This window comes from Eurosta solidaginis, chromosome 5 (genome assembly GCF_040869045.1).
Source record: "Eurosta solidaginis isolate ZX-2024a chromosome 5, ASM4086904v1, whole genome shotgun sequence".
NCBI lineage: Eukaryota > Metazoa > Arthropoda > Insecta > Diptera > Tephritidae > Eurosta > Eurosta solidaginis.
The window spans coordinates 72,339,899-72,364,801 of NC_090323.1; positions in this window are offsets into that span (position 1 = coordinate 72,339,899).

Genomic DNA, 24,903 nt, shown 5'->3' on the forward strand with positions numbered 1-24,903 from the left:
TTTGAAATTTGGTAGGGGCATAGATTTTATGGCGCTAATTGTTTTCTGTGAAAATGGGCGAAATCGGTTGATGTCACGCCCAGTTTTTATACACAGCCGTCCGTCTGTCCTTCCGCATGGCCGTTAACACGATAACTTGAGCAAAAACCGCTATATCTTTACTAAACTCAGTTCACGTACTTATCTGAACTCACTTTATCTTGGTATGAAAAATGAACGAAATCCGACTATGACCACGCCCACTTTTTCGATATCGAAAATTACGAAAAATGAAAAAAATGCCATAATTCTATACCAAATACGAAAAAAGGGATGAATTATGTTAAGGTAATTGGATTGTTTTATTGACGCGAATTATAACTTTAGAAAAAACTTTATAAAATGGTTGTGACACCTACCATATTAAGTAGAAGAAAATGAAAAAGTTCTGCAGGGCGAAATAAAAAACCCTTAAAATCTTGGCAGGTATTACATATATAAATAAATTAGCGGTATCCAACAGATGATGTTCTGGGTCACCCTGGTCCACATTTTGGTCGATATCTGGAAAACGCCTTCACATATACAACTACCACCACTCCCTTTTAAAACTCTCATTAGTACCTTTAATTTGATACCCATATCGGCCAAACTCATTCTAGAGTCACCCCTGGTCCACCTTTATGGCGATATTTCGAAAAGGTGAACACCTATAGAACGAAGGCCCACTCCCTTTTAAAAATACTCATTAACACCTTTCATTTGATACCCATATCGTACAAACAAAGTCTAGAGTCACCCCTGGTCCAGAAAGGCCCACTCCCTCTGAAAATACTCATCAACTCCTTTCGTTTGATACCCATATTGCACAAGCAAATTCTAGAGTCACCCCTGGCCCAAGTTTATGGCGATATCTCGAAACTGCGTCCACATATGGAACTAAGGATTACTCCCTTTTAAAATACTCATTAACACCTTTCATTTGATACCCATATCGTACAAACGCATTCTAGAGTCACACCTGGTCCATCTTTATGGCGATATCTCGAAAAGACGTCCACCTATAGAACTAAGGCCCACTCCCTCTTAAAATACTAATTAACTCCTTTCTTTTGATACCCATATTGCACAAACGAATTCTAGAGTCACCCCTGGTCCACCTTTATGGCGATATCTCGAAAAGGGGTCCACCTATAGAACTAAGCCCCACGCCCTTTCAAAATAATCATTAAAACCTTTCATTTGATACCCATATCATACAAACAAATTCTAAAGTCACCCCTGGTTCACCTTTATGGCGATATCTCGAAAAGGCGAACACCTATAAAACGAAGGCCCACTCCCTTTTAAAAATACTCATTAAAACCTTTCATTTCATACCCATATCGTACAAACAAAGTCTAGAGTCACCCCTGGTCCACCTTTATTGCGATACCTCGAAAATGTGTCCACCTATAGAACTAAGGCCCACTCCCTCTTAAAATACTCATTAACACCTTTCGTTTGATGCCCATATTGTGCAAACAAATTCTAGGGTCACCCCTGGTCCACCTTTATGGCGATATCTCGAAACGGCGTCCACCTATGGAACTAAGGATTACTCCCTTTTAAAATGCTCATTAACACCTTTCATTTGATACCCATATCGTACAAACGCATTCTAGAGTCACCCCTGGTCCATCTTTACGGCGATATCTCGAAAAGGCGTCCATCTACAGAACTTAGGTCCACGCCCTTTTAAAATACTCATTAATACCTTTCATTTGATACCCATATCGTACAAACGCATTCTAGAGACAACCCTGATCCACCTTTATGGCTATATCCCTAAATGGCGTCCACCTATAGAACTATGGCCCAACCCCCTCATAAAATACTCTTTAATGCCTTTCATTTGATACACATGTCATAAAAACACATTCCAGGGTTTCCCTCGGTTCATTTTCCTACATGGTTATTTTCCCTTATGTTGTCACCATAGCTCTCAACTGAGTATGTAATGTTCGGTTGCACCCGAACTTAACCTTCCTTACTTGTTTTTAGTTTGTTTTTTAGTCGTTTTCAAATAAGGGAATTTCGGAGCTCGTTTTTGTGTAAATTTTTGAAAAATTTTGTACACGTGTGTATCACTTGACGTGGAGTTTATCACTGATATAGATTAGAGCGGGTCAAATTGTATGGATGGATTTTTTCCCATCAGGAATATAGAAAAAACGTAATCTTCAGATGATTCTAAGAAATATTGCTGAAGACATATTTTGCATTTGAAAGTAGGGTTTGGCCAAAAAATCTTCATAGCTTCTGATAGAATTATAGGAAAAATATCATATTGAGCTTACTTATTAGCCTAAAATGAACCTTTAACTACTATATTATCATTTTTAACAAATTTCTTACGGAATTTTTTTTTTCCTTTACAGCTAAAATAAGTTCAGAATATTTCCAATAACTTTCATTCAGACAGTTTTTCTTTTTTCGAATTCGTTTTAGTAAAAAAAAAATTTCAATAAAAAACCTATATTTTCAAATAATAAGCAAACATTTTTTTCTACTAAAACGAATTCGAAAAAAGAAAAACTGTCAGATTGAAAGTTGTTGAAAAGTTCTGAACTTATTTTAGCTCTAAAGAAAAAAAATGTTCCATAAGAAATTTATTAGAAATGATAATACAGTAGCTAGAAATTCATTTTAGGCAAATTTCTCATAATATAAGCTGATATATATACTAAAATTCAAAAACACTACAGATGTTAATACAGATTCTGAAATACACGTAAAATACCTTTAAAGTAAGCCCAGTATGATATCTTTCCTATAATTCTATCAGAAGCTATGAACCCGCTATAATATATTGTAACGAATTTACTTGCAAATCCTCTTATTTGCAATCCTCTGCTAAGTTCGAATCACTAAACTGTTGAATAAATAACTCCAATTTGTAATAATGCAAAATGGCCTTTATTAAAGTACTTCACAATACACTCAAACTGTGCAACGAATAGCTTGCTTAATAACCACACTGATTGATAGCTCAATGAAACTCTGCTTGACAACTCAAATCAAACTGAATTACTTCTTACTCGCTTGTGCCGCTTTTAGAGTTTACGCTGCATACATCTAGGCTCTTCTATTTCCAGAACTTACCAACTATATTCGTGTGTGTATAGTTCTCATATAGTTTCTACTTGTTTATCGATTTGTCTACTTTTTAGCGCTTCTCAGCTGTACATATGTGAGTTTGTAGTTTACAGTCTCCCGCACACACATAAGCGTATAAGTAAATTCATCTGTGTGTGACATCTCTTCTCTCGCTGCCTTGTATGTAAATGTTGCTCGTCGGAATGTGTACATATGTGTAGACGCAATTATTGATTCGTTTATGTAGATACATAATGATTGAATTATTGATGTGAATTCACGTCACTGCTTAGCATCGGCCTGGAGATGGCAGCACTCCTTAGTTTTGCTAATATTCGTAACAATATATTGTGACGGATATTAGCAACACTAAGGGATACTATCATCCCTAAGCCGATACTAAGCAGTGACTTTTATGCACATCAACAAATCAATCATTATGTCTACCCATATGTCCATATAAGCAGCAGAGAGAAACGTTCAAACACATGCATATATCTTGGATTCTCCCAAAAGTAGGCAATCATCGGTGGAACAATCATTATGTCTACACATATACGTACAAGCAGCGGAGAGAAACGCACAAACACATGCATATATCTTATCTGAGATGCTCAGAAAAATAGGCAATCATTTCTGCAAGTACCACTCACATATACATGCGCATATGGGAGGCTATAGGCTTGCATCTGTAGTTATAGCTGGTAATTTTATAGCAACGCCTAGAAATATGCAAACGAGGAAACCGAAGAGTATAAAAGCAGCGCCGGCTGAGGCATGGCAATCAGTTTGATTTAAGCAAGCTATTAGTTGTGAAGTATCAGTGTTATTGTGAAGTACTTTAATAAAAGCCATTTTGCATTATTGAATATGGGAGTTTTTTTATTCAACAGTTTAGCGATACGAACGTTAGTAGAATGTTGCAAATAAGCGGAATTTCCCTAAATACGTTACAATTGGTGTCAGAAGAGGAATTGTTGAATAAATTCCGAAGATTGCGAATACAACTTGGACATGGCAAAGTTGAGTGAATTGAGGATCCAGCAACTGAAGAAGGAGTTGGAGAGCCGTGGATTGAATACAACCGGCAATAAACTCGAACTTCAGGCACGACTACGAGACGCTATGAAGTCGGAAGGAATTAATGTGGACGATGATGCCTTTCATCCTGATGGGGACGAGACAACAACAAAAATTGCGGAGAAAAACGAAACACCGCAGACAGTTACGAGTACAGACTTGAACACGATTTTGGCTGCAATATATGCTCAAGCATCGGCAATGGCATCCCAACTGGAATCAAAGGAGACGCGTATAACATCCAACATGGAAACACAACTAGAATCCCAGGAGAACCGTATAACAACAAAGATGGAAACTCAACTACTAGAACAGAAGACATATATGGTATCCCAAGTGGAATCACAGGAGACACGTATATCCGAAATGTCGTCACAAATAACATTCAGGATTGAAACACAGGATGCACGTATATCCAAAATGTCATCACAAATAGCATCCAGAACTGAAGCACAGGAGGCACGTATATCCGAAATATCGGGACAAATTTCAGCACAGGTATCATCGCGGATCTGTGCACAACTAGAAGCCCGCATGAACGAAAAAATAATGCAGTTTGAGAACAAAATCGAGATGAGGTAGATGCTTTAAAAGGTCGTATACAGAAGCTGCAACTAAATCGCCCAGTTGTTTCAGTAAGCAATACGAAGGTAAAAACTCAATCTTTTGACGGCTCTCCTCCAGGTATTTAAGCTCCAGTTTGATAAGACCGCAACAGTGAACAAGTGGAATGCTGAAGATAAAGTTGCTGCACTATTCGTGGCATAGCAAGGATCTGCTGCTGAAATCGTACAGACGATTCCCGAAAGAAAGCGAAACAACTACGAAACTCTGATGAGTGCTCAAGAGAGGCGATACGGAAGCGAACATAGAAAACAGATATAGTAAATTGAGTTGCAAAACCGTCACGAAAGAGCGAATAAGACTTTTCAGGAGTTTGCCCCGGATGTTGAAAGATCGGCTCATCTCGCAAATGCGGACGCATCCGTGGAATATACCGAGAGGGTAAAAATCCAAAGTTTTATAAATGGCATACGGGACGTGGAAACGAAGCGAGCTACATATGCAAACCCAAAGCTGACATTTACTGAAATGGTATCCCATGCACTGACTCCGGAAACAGCCTCACTTTTAAGCAAGCCAGCGTACAAAGCCCATCGTGTGGAGGTGGAAAGGCCAGATTGGGTAGACACAATTTTGGAAGCACTGAAGGGATCACAACAGAAAAATGCTGGAGTTATGAAATGTTTCAAGTGCGGCAACCCAGGTCACACTGTACGTCATTGCAGCACCGGTTCTAATAGTTCCAACAATGTGGGTGGTCGTAAATGCAGAGCAGAAGGAGATGAGCAAATCTCCAAGACCACTCAATCGTTAAACTAAAGCGAATCAGCCACAAAGGGCGACTGCTGTCTCCCGCAATAGAATGCCCCATAATCTCTATCTCGCAGATTGGAAGAAGATCGAGCAATCTTACTGTTGGAGGACATGTGAATGGAAAGAACGTTTACTGGTTGTAGATACGGGTGCATCTCATTCCATCATTCGATCAGATCTAGTCAACAAGAAGATAAGACCGTTGCTTGGAGCAAGATTACGTTCAGCCAAGGGAGAGGTAGGTAGGTTGAACTGGCCGGTCCACAAGGACCTCACATATACTGATTGAGTCCGTAGTGTTACCAGAAGTTTGTTTTAACGACCAAACTGAAAAACCCTATCAAAAACCAGGACCTATGTTATAAAATAACTCCGTCCTCTTGACAAATACTAGAAAATTCCTAGGACTTAAGCCACTTGCTGCTTCTAGATCTGACAGCTGCATCACTCCTAATAGCAGCAGTCTTAGCCTAGCAAGTGCAGGACACGTGCACAGAACGTGCTCGATCATTTGCTCCTCCAACCCGCACTTCCTACATCTGCTTTCACTGACCAAGCCTAATTTAAAGGCATGTGACGCCAGAAGGCAGTGCCCAGTCAGAATACCCGTCATGAGTCTACAGTCCTCTCTTTTTAATGATAGAAGCAACTGTGTTAGTCTAAGGTTGTAAGACGTACACATAATCTTCGACACTTTACAGCCCCGCGCTTGAGCCCACGCATTTCCCGCTTGGTCGATCATGTGCACCTCGCGCCTTCGCTTAATCTCGCCCAATCTAATTGGAACATCTACGGAGCAAGCTTAAGGAATGCGCCCTTTTTAGCTAGTTCGTCCGCTTTCTCATTCCCATCTATTCCCTTATGCCCTGGGGCCCAATATAGATGTATGCTTCTCCCTGTCCCGATTCTCGCACACGCATTTAGATGCTGTGCTATGCGATATTATTGCCTTAATTGCTGCTTGACTGTCAATATAAAAGTTAACAGGGTTGCAGCTTAAGCTATTCTCTTCCAGAGTTTCTACTGCTTTGGTTACGACTACTACCGCTTGGAAAACGCCAGAGTAATCCAGCAGCCTGTAGGATCTGTTGATTTCCGGATCAGTACAGTATGCCGCAGACCCTACTCCTTCCATTACTTTGGACCCATCTGTGTATACATGTATCGCCTCGTCCACCATTTGAGCACCCTTGCGCCAACCGTCCGCATCTATTGTGGCCTTAAGATCGCCCACGAAGCGCAGATAGGGAATAATGTAGTCTGTTCGTCTTGTGATTGATGACGCTATATTACTATAGCCATATGGTCGGCACTCAAGCTGCCCCGAAGCACCGAGCCTGGTTGCGGTCGTTAACGCTTTGTTCTTTGCTACCAGGTCTACAGGTGGGATGTGCAGAATGGCATACAGTGCAGCTGTCGGGGTTGTTTTCAGGACTCCCGTAATGCTAAGCATCTGCATACCCCCTCTAATTTTTTGAGGTATGTTGTTTTTTGTGTGGCTTTTCACCAAACAAGAACTCTATAGTATAGAATAGGGCTTACAATCGCTGTAAAAACCCAATGAGGAAGAGAGGGCGATAGGCCCAACGTACACCCCAGCATTCTTTTACATGCATAGAGTGCCGTTGAGGCCTTCTTGACCCTCTCCCCCACGTTGAGCTTCCATGACATCTTACTGTCTAGGATGATTCCTAGATATTTCTCCTGTAAGGTTACCCCTCCTAACTTAGGCCTGGTCCAATTTGGGACCTTGTACCTCTTTGTAAACAAGACCATATCCGTCTTCTCCTCATTGACTATCAACCCGACATTAGATGCCCAGGTATGAATATCCCGAAGCGCCCGATCCATCAAAGAACTAATCGTTGGAAGGCACTTTCCACTTATGACAATAGCAACGTCATCTGCGTAAGCCGAAGTTTTACGGGTACCTCATCGAATTGCCTGAGCAGTTGGTTGATGACCAGCGTCCACAGCAGAGGTGATAGCACCCCTCCCTGCGGCGTGCCGCTGTCCACTGATTTCGTGGCCCCCTACAATCCCTTTTGTGATGTAATCTGTCTGCAATTTAACATTCAGCCGATCCATCTGATTAAGGCAAGATGTACTTTAATGTAATTAAGACCATCCATAATCGCCCATTTTGCAACATTATTGAAAGCCCCGGCAATGTCCAAGAAGACTCCTAGAGCATACTCCTTATATTCCAGGGATTTCTCTATGCTTATTACCACCCTATGCAATACGGTGTCTACCGAATTGCCTTTGGTGTACGCATGCTGTGTTGTGGAGAGCAGCTTTTCATCCACGTTGGACTTTATGTATACGTCTATTAGCCTCTCAAAGGTTTTGAGCAGAAATGATGTTAAGCTAATGGGTTTATAGTCTTTGGGATACACGTGACCGATCTTCCCAGCCTTTGGTAGAAAAGCTACACGTGAAGTTCTCCAAGAGTGCGGTACATGATTCAGTCTTATGCACACATCGAATATTATTTTAAGCCATTCCACGACCGCCCTACTTGAGACTTGTAGCATGGCCGTGAATATACCATCTGGGCCCGGCGAGTTAAACTTAGAAAACGTCTTCACTGCCCACTCGATCCTGGTATCGGTCACCAAGCCCGGCACTACTAGCTGCGTGATCGAAATGTGAGTGATGTCTGCTGGCTCTTCTAAACCGTCTCCCGATGGGAAATGTGTATCGAGAAGCACCTCAAGGGATTTCTCACTATTACGTGACCATCTCCCGTTCTCTTTCTTTATTAGTCCCTGGACTATGTTTCCCTTTGCTAGGACTTTTTTCAACCGTGCTGTTTCGCTGGAGCACTCTATGTCCGTACAGAAACTTTTCCATGAGTTCCTCTTCGTCCTGGTAATTTCATGCTTGTAGATCCTCAGCAGATCCCTGTACTCGTCCCGACACGCTTCGCTTTCCGAGGTCTTTGCGAGCTTAAACATTTCTTTTACCTGTCTTCTTAGAAGACTCAGCTCATTGCTCCACCATGGCGGCTTTGCTTTTCCTCTAAATCTTCTTAGAGGGCAAGCTTTGTTATACGCAGTCATAAGCGTCCTTGTTAGGAATTCATTCGACTCCTCCAGTTCGTCTACATTAGCAACCTTTTTGGGTTGTCCCAGTTTTTTTCTACATGTTTCTGGAATTTAGTCCAGTTCGTTGACCTAGGGTTTCTAAAGGTTCCTCCCTTCTCTACCCTCTTTAGGGGGATGCTGAAGCTGATATACGCATGGTCGGAGAAAGATGGTCCATCAAGAACCATCCAATCATACCTTGATATATCACGCTCGGAGCTCAATGTAATAACCAGAACATTGCTGGATGTTGGACCAATGTATGTAGGGACATTTCCCCTGTTGGCTATCTGCAAATTGGTTTGCAGGATGTAACAAAACAGAGATTCGCCCCTCTCGTTCGTATGTGCTCCTCCCCCCGCATTGTGGTGCGCATTTGCATCTGCGCCTATGACCAACCGCCCTTTACGCCCTTCCTCCTGTACTAGCCTTTTGCACTCCATCGGTGGAACCTCCGCAGCATGGGCCATGCAGCAGGATGCCAGGATAAGTGCCTGCTTATTCTTTTGCTCAACGGCCACCGCTACGAGATCCTCGGTGGTGTAATTAGGCAGCATATATGAATGCAGCTGTTTCCTTACCATTACTACAGCTGGCACCCGTCCTTCCGATTGCGCGTAGTAAACGCCAAACCCGCGCGCGCTAAGTCCAAAACCTTTTCTCCCAATAAGAGCCACGGCTCTTGGATCAGTGCCACGTCAAATGAACCCTCCTCAAGGGTTAGGAGGAGTTCGCTCGACGCCACTTTACTGTGTTGGAGGTTTATCTGTAGGACTCGCAGCACCATTGGGCTGTTTGTCCCCCTCCAGCACCTTCGTCTTGACGTCGTCGTCTTCCCCATGCCCTTTTGGTTTAGAGTATTCGAGGCCCCCTTCAGCCTCTCGCGACTGCTGTGCCGGGTGTTCCTCTGTGCGAGTCACAGCACCATTTAGCGGTTGGTCCTCTTCTAGCACGTTCGTGGTGACGTCGGGGACCTCCACCTGTCTTTTTCCCTTAGGCTTTTGAGGTCCTTTTCGACTTCGCCACCCCTAGCGTGTTAGGGTTTTTATCCTCGAGACTTCTTTTCCTGAGTCGCTTGTAGATTTTGCCAGTGCCAAAGGACATTTTGCCAAGCTGTGTGTACAAAATATCCTCCGCCTGGTTGTTTATTTGGAAGATGTAGAACTGACCATCCTCGGTAGGCCCAGATACAGTAAGTACCTTCCAATCCTGTGTCGGTATGTTCGGATTCTGATTCTGCAGAAATCGCAGTGTATCCTCCGACTTCATCACGCATGGTATCCATACCTTAACTTTTGGTACCGTGGGGATTTGTGCTTGATCCACCACCTCAAACCGCGCGTTCGTGCATTGCCTTTGGAGGTTTGGAACCACTTCCTCCAGCCACCGCAAACTCGCGATGTTGTCGCACGCTATCATCTTAACACCATTATACCATCCCCGCGAATCAAAGGTTGGAAGGGGCTTACTTGGTTGTTCCCGCATCATCTTAAGCATTAAGCTAATAAGCTCCCTTTCCACAGATCTCCACCTTTCAGTAGTCATTTGTCCGAAAGGATTGCTACCAGCGCCACAGTCAGTGACTGCTTTGCCACATCACTCATCTTCTCGGGAAAAGCAGGAGTCTTAGTATTATCTCTTTTTGCCACCTCCGAGAAAGCCGAAGTCTTAGCGTTAACTCCCTTAAGCGCCTCCGAGAAAGCCGGAGTCTAAGCGTTTTCTCCCTTTGGCTTATCTCCTACTTCCGTAATTGGAACTTCCCTCTGACTCACTGCTTTCGAGGTAGTTGCTACCTCGCTATTGGAGCCCATCTGTCTTACAGCTTTGGGCCTACTTGTCTTGTCTATGCGACTGCCTTGCCTCGCGGCTTTATTTATTTATTTATTTATCCTGGAACCTTTCTGCCTCTTGAAAGCAGGCTTGTCACCTTCCGCCGAACGTTGGCTCTTCATTCTGTCATTCGACGCTTCTTCCTCCTCTTACCGGTTGCAGAACCGAGGGTTTCTCGCAGCAAACCTTTTGAACTGCCCTCGACCTACTTCTACCGCTTCATGGACCAATCCAAGCGCTCGATCTCCACTTCTGTTGGGTCGACCACTGCTCCCAAGCGTTTTACAATTCTTAGTGCTGCACGGTACTGCGAGAGAGCTCTTTTACTTCCTCTGCTCCGTACCCTTCTCCACTCTTCTACTCCGTTTTCATTTGTGTGCTTCTCCAACACGGAGTTCATTGAATCAGCGCTACTCTCGCTCCCCGAGTACGACGCATCACTTAGTTCGTATTTGTCGCCCTTGGATTGCGACTCAGTTCTCCTCTTTACATCGTCCTTATTACAATCAGGTAATGAGTCGTTCATCCTGGTCGTACGACCACCTGCCCGACAAGGCGGGCTCAGCGGAGAGGACACCCAGGTAATTGGAGATGTAGCATGTGAAGTAGCAATTAGGAACGTCACGGTACTACACAATTTTATAGTGGCAGAGATTGTTGATGAAATCATAATTGGAGTGGACTTCTTAATCAACCAAAGCATCAAGATCGATATGAAAAGCAAGACGATGCGATAAGAACATGGATGTGCCACTTAATTTCGGCTACGAAAGAGGCTGCAGCAGTAAACGAGCGCTGGTGGAAGAGAGTCAGCAGATACCACCAAAATCAGAAGCAGTCATCTGGGCAAAGGTTGATAGAGATTGTGGGACAAACAAATTGTGGGTTGTCGAAGCAGCAAAGAAATCAGCACCGAACGTACTTGTAGGAAAACCCCTGGCTATGACAACACAATATGGACGTATTCCGGTAAGAGTACTCAATGAGTTCAATTCACCACTCAAACTGACCAAAGGAGCTATTTTGGGAAGATGCCAAGAGGCTGAAGTAGTTATTAACTGTGAACAGCTCCAGGAACATGTTTCATCTAATAATACTGATCTTTTAAATGACATCACGGCATGGACGCAGGGGCTAGAGGAAGCCTATCAGAGTAAGGCAAAACAACTGCTCCTGAAGTACGCGAACATATTTGAACAGGATGGTTCCAAACCAGGCCGCACCAATGTTGTGAAACATCAAATTGACACTGGAGACGCGAGGCCGATACATCAAGCTCCTCGTAGTATTCCACTGGCGAAACGGGAAGTTTTGAGTCAAATCGTACAAGAAATGAGCGACAGAGGCGTCATCGAACCATCAGCTAGTCCATGGAGTTCACGGGTAATACTTGTAAAGAAGAAGGATGGAAAAATGAGGTTTTGCGTGGACTATCGAAATTTGAACGACGTTACTAAAAAGGATAGCTACCCATTGCCAAGAATTGACGACACACTGGACTCGCTATCTGGTACGAAATGGTTTTCCAACTGGACTTAAAAAGCGGCTACTGGAAAGTGGAAATAAAGGAGGAAGACAAAGAGGAAACAGCCTTCAGTGTCAGTGATAGTCTTTGGCAATTCACAGTAATGCCCTTTGGACTATGCAATGCACCAGCTACTTTCGAGAGACTCATGGATCAGGTATTGAAAGGTCTACATTGGAAAACATGCCTGGTGTACCTGGACGACGTCATCGTATTGGACAAGAACTTTGATGAACATCTTAAAAACTTAGAGGAAGTTTTCCAGAGAATAGCTGGCGCTGGTCTAAAACTAAGTTCCTAAAACTGTTCGCAGTTTAAAAAGGAAGTAAATTATTAGGGTCATAAGGTAACGACAGAAGGCATCTGTACTGCGAATGAACAGATAGAGGCAGCAAAAGATTGGCCAAGACCACTGAATCTGCATGAATTGAGAAGTTTTCTTGGGCTGTGCACATATTACCGCCGATTTGTACCACACCTTTTCAGCGTAGCCCATAGCCTCCATGAGCTTACTAGAAAAAATAAAGCTTTTGAATGGAATAAGGAGCAAGAGGTGGCTTTCCAAACATTGAAGGAGCGTTTGTGCACTGCCCCAATGTTGGCATATCCGATTCCAGGAGCAACATTTATTCTAGATACAGTTGCGAGTGGATATGTTATAGGAGGCGTTTTGTCACAACTGGTTGATCGATTGGAGAAGGCAATATTACAGCCCTTCAAATGGAAAACCAGAGAGAAAATACTACGTTACACGGAGAGAGATTTTGGCATTGGTAGAGTGCATTAAACATTTTCACAAATACCTCTACGACCAGCGATTCCGCGTCAGGAAAGGTCACGCAGAGCTGAAATGGCTTCTGCAGTTCCGTAATCCGGAAGGAAAATTGTCGCGGTGGATCGAGCGACTACAAAGCTATGACCTTTCCATTATGTGTTGAAAAGGTAGTACCCATGGAAATGCTGATGCAATGTAACGAAGGCCATGTAGTTTGGATTTCAAGCACTGTTCAAAGGCCGAGGCTAAATAAGACATTATAGATGTCCGGCTAATGACTAAAACATGTACGGATGAATGGGACAAGGAACAACTAAGTGAGTGTCAGCTAGAATATACTGATCTGTCACATATTATGCAAGGGCTCGAACGAAACGAAAGACCAAATAGAGAGAGCAGAGAGTCCCATTTCGAAGTCATATTGGGCACAGTGGAATAGTTTAGAATTGATATCCGGTTGCTTGCATCGAGTATGGGAGAGTGAGGATGGTCAATACAAGAAGAAACTGATAGCTGTTCCCAGAAAGAGGATTCATGACGTGCTCAGCGAACTGCATAATGGTCCAACCGGAGGTCATCTTGGAATCACGAAGACGCTCGAGAAGATTAAACAGAGATTCTATTGGGTTCGTTGCCGTCAGTCGGTAACTGAGTGAATTGCGAACTGCGACGTTTGCAGCAGAGCGAAAGGGCCCAAAACCCGAAGTCATGGCCAGATGAACCAATATAACTCAGGTGCCCCATTTGAAAGGATCGCTATGGATGTCGCAGGTCCATTTCCTACTAGCAACTGTGGAAACAAATATGTACTTGCGGTTATGGATTATTTCAGCAAATGGCCGGAGGTATACCCAATTCCAAATCAAGAAGCGGAAACAGAGCAGAAGTGTTTAAAAACAATTGGGTTGCAAGGTATGGTGTACCAATGGAGTTACATTCTGACCAAGGCAGGAATTTGGAATCAGTTGTGTTCCAGGAAATGCAAAGATTATGAGTGACAAGATGAAAGCCAGATACGATAAAGCAATTAATTCGGAAGGTTTTCTGGAAGGAGATTTGGTGCTTTTATACAACCCACAATGAAAAAAAGGTTTATCCCCGAAATTGCAGTATAATTGGGAAGGCCCATACAAAGTTGTTAAACGGATCAACGATGTAATGTACCGCATACAAACCATTGGCAAACCACGAACCAAAATGAAAGTGGTTCATTTGGAAAGGCTGGCAGCGTTTAGATCGAGAGATTTGCCTGATCGGGACGATCAGACTTAGGTGGAGGGCAGTGTGACTGATATTAGCAACACTAAGGGATAATATCATCTCTAAGCCGATTCTAAACAGTGACTTGTATGCACATCAACAAATCAATCATTATATCTACCCATATATCCATACAAGCAGCGGGAGAGAAACGCACAAACACATGCATATATCTGAGATTCTCCCAAAAGTAGGCAATCATCGGTGGAACAATCATTATGTCTACACATATGTACATAAACGCAGCGGAGAGAAATGCACAAACACATGCATATATCTTATTTGAGATGCTCACAAAAGTAGGCAATCATTTGTGCAAGTACCCCTCATATATACACGCGCATACTAGAGGCTATAGGCGTGCATCTGTAGTTATAGCTGGTAATTTTATAGCTGGTAAACAAATAGTAAATTCTAGAAACACCTAAAAATATGCAAACGAGGAAACCGAAGAGTAAAAGCAGCGCTAAAAGAGGCATGGCAATCAGTTTGGTTTAAGCAAGCTATTAGTTGTGAAATATCAGTGTTACTTTAATAAAGGCCATTTTGCATTATTGAATATTGGAGTTATTTATTCAACAGTTTAGCGATTCGAACGTTAGTAGAAGGTTGCAAATAAGCGGAAATTCTCTAAATTCGTTACAATATATATCTTTTCATTTTTATTTTATTTTATATTTGAAAATATATTTTCGCACAAATCATCCCAATAATGTTACAACCATTGAAAGCCAATAATTTCAAAAAGGGCCTGAACCTCATAGAAACCCGAATATTTAATGCCGTGTTTTGTTATTGTAAAAACTTTTTCTATCAATTCTCTATATTTTCAAAAAAGGAGTATAATATATTCTGCTATATGGTGCAGTAGCATGGACCGGCTGTGGGAGTATTCAAGAGAAATGTTCTTCGCAAGGTTTATGGACCTCTACGCGTTGGCCATGATGGATACTTAAGCAAATTTATTGATGAGCTGATCGAGTTTAATGCTGACATCAACATAGTCCAGCGAATTAAAACGCAGCGGATACGTTGGCTTGGCCATGTTATGAGATTGAAAGATGACGCTCCGGCTAAGAAAATATTTTCATCGGAACCTGCCTTAAAACGATTCAAACTCCCTTAGTGTGGCCAATTGGCGCCAGTTGGAAGAGCGGAGAACCGACTGGCGCGCCTGGTTGGACGGCCATAACCGTTTAAACGGTTAAGCGCTAGTTAAGTAAGTAAGTATAATTTATTCATGTCTTCATGCTCCTGCCTGTATATAAATGTATATACGCTAAGAAACTTTAATTTGTAGGTGATGTGTTTGTGTTTAGTAGAAAATACTCACCCCTTATTTAGAAAATACTCTCTTTATATGCATACAAGAAAGGACTTGCTTTAGAGTGAAAACACACAGCGTCATCATATAGTCACACCTACAGCATCTGTGCTGGCATATTGGTATCATTTTTAAATTGATATTTTAGCTCTTTATTTAAATTGTTTAATTTGTTTCTAATAAGCTGCATTGCTTCTTTAGAAAAACTAACAAAGCATACATAATTTTTTATATCTTAGAATTATAGTTAGGCCGTAAGAGGGGCGCAAAATTTCAACTTGCCTATTTACATATGTAGTGAATTAACTTTTGTAGAGTACAACCAACCGAAAGTGAAGTCACTTAACTATGATCATTTTGGTAATGACGATGTTCATACTCCTTTTAGAAAATGTATTTTTTAATCAAGAAAGCCTTCCATATCTATAATAAACAAGTAAGGAAGGCTAAGTTCGGGTGTAACGGAACATTACATACTCAGTTGAGAGCTATGGAGACAAAATAAGGAAAATCACAATGTAGGAAAATGAACCTAGGGTAACCCTGGAATGTGGTTGTATGACAGTGTATCAAATGGAAGGTATTAAAGAGTATTTTAAGAGAGAGTAGGCCATAGTTCTATGGATGGACGCCATTTAGGGATATCGCCATAAAGGTGGACCAGGGCTGACTCTAGAATGTGTTTGTACGATATGGGTATCAAATGAAAGCTGTTAATGAGTATTTTGAAAAGGAGTGATCCTTAGTTCCCTAGGTGGACGCCGTTTCGAGATATCGCCATAAAGGTGCACCAGGGGTGTCTCTAGTTGTACGATATGGGAATCAAATGAAAGGTGTTACTGAGCGTTTTAAGAGGGAGTGGGCATTAGGTCTATAGGTGGACGCCTTTTCGAAATGTCGCCATTAGGGTGGGCCAGGGGTGACTCTAGAATGTGTTTGTACGATATGGGTATCAAACGAAAGGTGTTACTGAGCATTTTAAGAGGGAGTGGGCATTAGGTCCATAGGTGGACGCCTTTTCAAGATATCGCCATTAGGGTGGGCCAGGGGTGACTCTGGAATGTGTTTGTACGATATGGGTATCAAATGAAAGGTGGTAATGAGTATTTTAAAAGGGAGTAATCCTTAGTTCTATAGGTGGACGCCTTTTCGAGATATCGCCATAAAGGTGGACCAAGGGTGACTCTAGAATATTTGTACGATATGGGTATCAAACGAAAGGTGTTACTGAGCATTTTATGAGGGAGTGGGCACTAGGTCTATAGGTGGGCGCCTTTTCGAGATATCGCCATTAGGGTGGGCCAGGGTGACTCTAGAATGTGTTTGTACGATATGGGTATCAAATGAAAGGTGGTAATGAGTATTTTAAAAGGGAGTAATCCTCAGTTCTATAGGTGGACGCCTTTTCGAGATATCGCCATAAAGGTTGACCAAGGGTGACTCTAGAATGTTTGTACGATATGGGTATCAAACGAAAGGTGTTACTGAGCATTTTAAGAGGGAATGGGCATTAGGTCTATAGGTGGACGCCTTTTCGATATATCGCCATTAGGGTGGGCCAGGGGTGACTCTAGAATGTTTGTACGATATGGGTATCAAAGGAAAGGTGTTACCGAGCATTTTAAGAGGGAGTGGACATTAGGTCTATAGGTGGACGCCTTTTCGAGATATCGCCATTAGGGTGGGCCAGGGGTCACTCTAGAATGTTTTTACGATATGGGTATCAAACGAAAGGTGTTACTGAGCATTTTAAGAGGGAGTGGGCATTAGGTCTATAGGTGCACGCCTTTTCGAGATATCGCCATTAGGGTGGGCCAGGGTTGACTCTAGAATGTGTTTGTACGATATGGATATCAAATTAAAGGTATTAATGAGGGTTTTAAAAGCGAGTGGCCCTTAGATGTATATGTGAAGGCGTTCTCGCGATATCGACCAAATGTGGATCAGGTGATCCAGAAAATCATCTGTTGGGTACTGCTAATTTATTTATATATTCAATAACACTAACAGTATTCCTGCCAAGATTCCAAGGCCTGTTGATTTCGCCTTGTAGAACTTTTTCATTTTCTTCTACTTAATATGGTAGGTGTCACACCCATTTTACAAAGTTTTTTCCAAAGTTATATTTTGCGTCAATAAACCAATCCAGTTACCATGTTTCATCCCTTTTTTCGTATTTGGTATAGAATTATGGCATTTTTATAATTTTTCGTAATTTTCGATATCGATAAAGTGGGCGTGGTTATGGTCGGATTTCGGCCATTTTTTATACCAAGATAAAGTGACTTTAGATAAGTACGTGGGCTAAGTTTAGTAAAGATATATCGGTTTTTGCTCAAGTTATTGTGTTAACGGCCGAGCGGAAGGACAGACGGTGGACTGTGTATAAAAACTGCGCGTGGCTTCCACCGATTTCGACCATTTTCACAGAGAACAGTTAGCGTCATAGAATCTATGCTCCTACCAAATTTCAAAAGGATTGGTAAATTTTTGTTCGACTTATGGCATTAAAAAAATTCTAGACACACTAAATGAAAATGGGCGGAGCCACGCCCATTTTGAAATTTTCTTTTATTTTTGTATTTTGTTGCATCATATCATTACTGGAGTTGAATTTTGACTTAATTTACTTATATACAGTAAAGATATTAAATTTTTTGTTAAAATTTGAATTTAAAAAAAATTTTTTTTAAAAAGTGGGCGTGTTCTTCATCCAATTTTGCTAATTTTTATTTAGCACATATATAGTAATAGTAGTAACGTTCCTGCCAAATTTCATCATGATATCTTCAACGACTGCCAAATTACAGCTTGCAAAACTTTTAAATTACCTTCTTGTAAAAGTGGGCGGTGCCACGCCCATTGTCCAAAATCTTACTAATTTTCTATTCTGCGTCATAACGTCAACCCATCTACCAAGTTTCATCGCTTTAACCGCATTTAGCAATGAATTATCGCATTTTTTCGGTTTTTCGAAATTTTCGATATCGAAAAAGTGGGCGTGGTTATAGTCCGATATCGTTCATTTTAAATAGCGATCTGAGATGAGTGCTCAGGAACCTACATACCAAATTTCATCAAGATACCTCAAAATTTACTCAAGTTATCGTGTTAACGGACGGACGGACGGACGGACGGACGGACGGACATGGCTCAATCAAATTTTTTTTGGATCCTGATTATTTTGATATATGGAAGTCTATATCTATCTCGATTCCTTTATATATGTACAACCAACCGTTATCCAATCAAACTTAATATACTCTGTGAGCTCTGCTCAACTGAGTATAAAAACAAAACAAAAAAAAAGTTAAATAGCAGTTCAAGCCTAAAACATTCTTTGCCTTATCTAACTGCATGCGCGATAAGATAACCCAGACGAACCAGAAAACTATTAAAAATATAAAACAAATACTTATGTAACACTTGTATATTTGTAGCTGGTAATAAGGCCAACTACTGCTAGTTGGCCGCCAAATGCAACCAAGAAATGGCTAGCAACAACCACAAAACAACTGTCAGCCAACTTCGTGCCAACAAATTGCGCGGCTCTCAATACACTGTTCACTTAAAGCGCACTTGAAAACCGCCATGGAATAACGAAGTGGCGTCCAACTAACAAACGCGAATCTTGGCAGGCTGCAGAAGAGCAAAAGAAACTACATACACAGTACATATACGAGTATAATGATTTCAGAAAAGAAATTAGAGGAGAAAAACTTTTCAAATTCAAATAATAATAAAAGCGAAAATTGTTTGTATTTACTTTAATATGTATGAATTTATGTACATACATACCTTCATGAATAGAACTCCGTTTAATTTTTGCAACTATTCATTATGCCCATTATATGCGTACATCGCAGTCCCCTCACTAGAAAACGGATTGCTTTTTTGTAGCTGCAGTTCCTGGCTCTGTTAAATTTTCATAGAAAAAGCCGAAAATTTACAGCTACAAGGATACAATTTATGCAATAGCGATAATAACGAACAGCAGGACATTTTCACATTCTTTTAAAAGAGTTTCATTGACGTTTACTTTTCCCAGTTAGCTTTTTAATAAGTAGATGTATCTTGGATGCCCATAAAAATAGTATTCCAAGAGAACAAAGCAATGTTCCACGCAAAGAACGAACTTTTCGAGTCTTCCAAGCAGAACTGAGGACTCTATTTCTCTGCAATCTGATCTCGAGAAGGCTAACTCTTGGTGTGAAAGGAAACACATCTTCTTAAATGTTTTCAGATGGTCTATTCAAGAAAGTTGATTACAGTGAATTCGACCTACTCGATTGCTGGTAATCAACTGAAATAGGTCGATCAGGTTAAAGACCTACGAGTGTATTTTGACTCTAAACTCACATTTAATGTTCATATTAATTTCATTGTTGCTAACTCCTACTCTATGCTGGGCTTTGTACGCCGCAATAGCTCAAATTTCTCCGATCCGTACACTCTTAAGTCTTTTTATACGGCCTTTGTTAGGTCCCGTCTTGAATATGCTGCGATTATTTGGCGACCTTTTCATAGTACCCACATAAATAAAATTGAGCGTCTGCCTTGCCTTATCTAACTGCATGCGCGAATTGCGCGATAAGATAACCCAGACGAACCAGAAAACTATTAAAAATATAAAACAAATACTTATGTAACACTTGTATATTTGTAGCTGGTAATAAGGCCAACTACTGCTAGTTGGCCGCCAAATGCAACCAAGAAATGGCTAGCAACAACCACAAAACAACTGTCAGCCAACTTCGTGCCAACAAATTGCGCGGCTCTCAATACACTGTTCACTTAAAGCGCACTTGAAAACCGCCATGGAATAACGAAGTGGCGTCCAACTAACAAACGCGAATCTTGGCAGGCTGCAAAAGAGCAAAAGAAACTACATACACAGTACATATACGAGTATAATGATTTCAGAAAAGAAATTAGAGGAGAAAAACTTTTCAAATCCAAATAATAATAAAAGCGAAAAATTTGTTGTATTTACTTTAATATGTATGAATTTATGTACATACATACCTTCATGAATAGAACTCCGTTTAATTTTTGCAACTATCCATTATGCCCATTATATGCGTACATCGCAGTCCCCTCACTAGAAAACGGATTGCTTTTTTGTAGCTGCAGTTCCTGGCTCTGTTAAATTTTCATAGAAAAAGCCGAAAATTTACAGCTACAAGGATACAATTTATGCAATAGCGATAATAACGAACAGCAGGACATTTTCACATTCTTTTAAAAGAGTTTCATTGACGTTTACTTTTCCCAGTTAGCTTTTTAATAAGTAGATGTATCTTGGATGCCCATAAAAATAGTATTCCAAGAGAACAAAGCAATGTTCCACGCAAAGAACGAACTTTTCGAGTCTTCCAAGCAGAACTGAGGACTCTATTTCTCTGCAATCTGATCTCGAGAAGGCTAACTCTTGGTGTGAAAGGAAACACATCTTCTTAAATGTTTTCAGATGGTCTATTCAAGAAAGTTGATTACAGTGAATTCGACCTACTCGATTGCTGGTAATCAACTGAAATAAGTCGATCAGGTTAAAGACCTACGAGTGTATTTTGACTCTAAACTCACATTTAATGTTCATATTAATTTCATTGTTGCTAACTCCTACTCTATGCTGGGCTTTATACGCCGCAATAGCTCAAATTTCTCCGATCCGTACACTCTTAAGTCTTTTTATACGGCCTTTTTTAGGTCCCGTCTTGAATATGCTGCGATTATTTGGCGACCTTTTCATAGTACCCACATAAATAAAATTGAGCGTCTGTAAAAAAATTTATTAAGTCTGCACTAAGATTTCTCAACTTCAGCGAACCTATGTCATCCTATGAGTCACGTTGTTTGCTTTTAAACTTAGATCTATTAGTGGATTAGAGATTACTTTTATCTTCCTCTTTCATTCTGAATGTCCTTACCGGCGTGGTGGATTGTCCTGATATTCTTCGTAAAATACCGTTAAATATTCCTTTTAGAAATTTGAGACGTTCTGATTTATTTTACTTGACCGCTGCTAGATTGAATTATGCTATGTATAAAGGCGAAGCCTTAGGGAAATTAATCTTATAAACCAAATGATAGATTTGGATCTTTCACTTCCGGGTTCAGTATTAAGAAATGTTGTCTTAAACTACATTAAACAATTTTCTGCTTTCTAATTGTATAAGTATTTTATTGTTACTAGTATATGCGTAGTCGGTAAGAAACTTTTGTTCATTGACGAAATTAAATAAATAAATGGAAGCTTCAAATCCCATCAAATACTTATGTATACGTATATCATGCAGACCACAAGAAACGTGAAACTTTGTCAAACCACTTCGTGGAAATTATAAATTTTTCTAGAGCCTTTACTTCACAGCAAGAAACCTCAGCGAGGTCATGTAGAAAAGGTTTACCAAGGAAAGCAATCCTACGCCTACTAACCGCTGGACAGTGAACGAGAAGGTGCTGGACGCTCTCTTCCTCTTCTGTACATCTGCAGCTGCGACAAGAGTCGAAGGTCGTTACCCCCATTCTAGCACCATTCGTGTCTATTAAGCAATGCCCTGTTAGAACCCTTATCAGGGACGATAGAACTGATTTGTTTAAAATCAGAAGCGCTTCTGTGCGCCGCTTGTCATATGAGGGCCAGGTTTGCCTGGATGTCTCACACGACGATATGGCTGACCATAATGCATTTGCGATTCTTATAGTGCTTGTGTTCACACGAAGCCTGAAAGTGGCCATGGGTATGCCTACCGAATCATTTCCCGGAAGGATATCGTCGGTGGTGCCTCTTCTGGCCAGCTCGTCTGCTCTGCAGTTGCCTTCGATATCGCTGTAACCAGGTACCCATATAAGGCTGATACCGAAGTGCTGAGCCATCTCGTTAAGAGATCTGCGGCATTCAGTGACCGACTTTGCGTTGTCGACGAATGAGTCCAGGGCCTTTACAGCGGCCTGGCTGTCTGAGAAAATAAACACCCGTTTACCATCCTTAGGCATAGACCCTAGATGGTTCACAGCCCTGTGTATTGCCAGCATTTCCGCTTGGTAAACACTACAGTAATATGGTAGACGAAAAGAGACCTCTAGACCCAGATCCGGCGAAATGAGACCTGCTCCCACCTTCCCGTCAAGCTTATAACCATCCGTGAATATGTTGATGGCACCCGATACCGTATGTTGTCTGGTATTCCAGTTCTGTCGCGATGGTATATATATACTATAATTTTTAACGAAGACGTTTTTTGGCGTGCAGTAGTCAGTGCGCACCGGTATTGGGACTGGGGCGTTCGTGCCCAGGATTGTTGCGTGTCCACTAGATCCATTTGACCAGAGACCTGTTTCCCTTATGCGTAGAGCGGCGATAACCGCTATTTCCTTCGCCACCAGGTCAAGAGGTGGAAGGTATAGCATTGTGTTGAGTGCTTCAGATGGAGTGGAGCCGAGAGCCCCGGAGATGCAGAGCTTCGAATCCCGTTGCACCTTTTGAAGCGTCTTAAGGTAGGTAGTTTTAGCTAGTGCAGGCCAACAGACCAAGGCACCATTAAGAAGAATCGGGCGCACAATGGCTGTATAAATCCAGTATGTCACCTTGGGGGAGAATCTCCAGGAGGTGCCAATTGCCCTCTTGCAGGTGAACAGCGCTGCTGCTGCCTTCTTGCATCGCTCCACTATATGGTCACTCCATAATAGCTTCCTATCCAGAATTACTCCCAAATACTTGACTCGATCGCTAAACGCTAAAAACGTACCCCCAATTCTTGGCGGTGTTAGATTTGGTACATTGTACCTCCTCGTGAAGAGGACAAGCTCGGTTTTATCTGGGTTGACTTCCAAGCCTGTGGATGTGGCCCAGTGCGAAATTTTGGATAGTGCCCCTTCCATTAGGTTGCAAAGAGTTTGCGAAAATTTCCCCCGCATGGTGACGCAGATGTCATCTGCATACGCGATCACTTGATGACTTTCTGATTTCATGAGGCGGAGTAGTTGGTTGACGGTAACCACCTAAAGTAGCGGAGAGAGAACACCTCCCTGTGGAGTGCCTCTGCCGACCGGTCTGCGGATCACGCATCCACCTAGCTCAGTTTTAATCTGCCTACGCGTAAGCATATTGTATATAAACTCCACCAGGCACGCGTCCACCCCCAGATCGGTCAGCGCCGAGGTGATGACCTCCGGGAGAACGTTGTTGAAGGCACCCGCTATATCTAGAAATGCCACTAATGTGCATTCCTTGCGGTCTAGTGACCTTTCGATAGCGGATACCAGTGAGTACAAGGCCGTGTCAGTTGACCTGCCCTCATTATAGGATACTGAGCTTGCGAAAGAAGCGACGGCACAATCCTCCTCCTGATGTGGTCCTCTAGAAGTCTTTCGAGCGCTTTAAGCAGAAAAGAAGATAAGCTTATAGGCCTATAATCATTTGGTTTAGAGTGGTAGGGTTTCTCTGCCTTTGGGATAAAGACCACGTTGACTTCCCTCCACGATACTGGTACGTAATTGAGCCTGAGACAACCTATAAACATCCCTTTAAACCAGGGCCTTATAAGTTCGGCAGTATAATGGAGCTGAGCCGGAAAAATTCCATCCGACCCCGGCGATTTATAGGGCTTGAAGGTCTGTAAACCCCAATCTATCCTTTTATCATCTGTGATTTCGCTTATCAGTTGATCATTAGGTGACCCTCCGCTGACAATACTTGAAGACACGCCCGTACTTGCTGGGAAGTGCGTATCCATTAGCAAGTTTATGGTTTCAGCGCTGGAGTCCGTCCAGTGCCCATCCGGCTTTTGGACGTAACTTAGCTGAGTTTGAGATTTCGATAGCACCTTCCTTAACCGGGAGGCCGCGGATGTGGATTCAATCCTGCCGCAGAAACCCCTCCAGGAGGATCGCTTTCCATTCCGGATTGCTTTTTTATATATATTTATTTTCGCTTTATAAGCAGCCCATGAGGATTCATGTCCATCATGCTTATCTTTATTAAAGGCCGCCCTACATGACTTCCTAAGCTTATCAAGATCAGGCGACCACCATGGTGGTTTGTGAGTTTCCAAAACCTTTTTAGCCGGGCAAGCCCTATCTAAAGCATTTCTGCATTTTTGACTGAAATTATTTACAAACATTATAGCTCCTCCTCGCTTTCTGGGACTCGTACCTCCTCAGATAGCTTTTTACCTATTATCTTTTTATAGTAGCCCTAGTTAGTTCTTCTAATATTTTGTATGTACTTAGGACTTGCGTGCGCCTGTGATATAGAAAAACTTATATATCTATGGTCAGAAAAGGAGTGCTCCTTTAGAACTCTTCGTGAAACGATCAGGTCACTGAAAGAGTCTGTGACCAGTGTTGTGTCAAGGACCTCTTCGCGGTTCCTCGTAATGAAAGTGGGATCATTTCCCCTGTAACATATACTTAGATTAGTGCCTAACAGATAGTTAAATAAAGACTCACCTCGGTCATTTGTATCTCTGCTGCCCCACTCGGCGTGATGAGCGTTGGCGTCGCCTCCGAGTAGGATGAAATC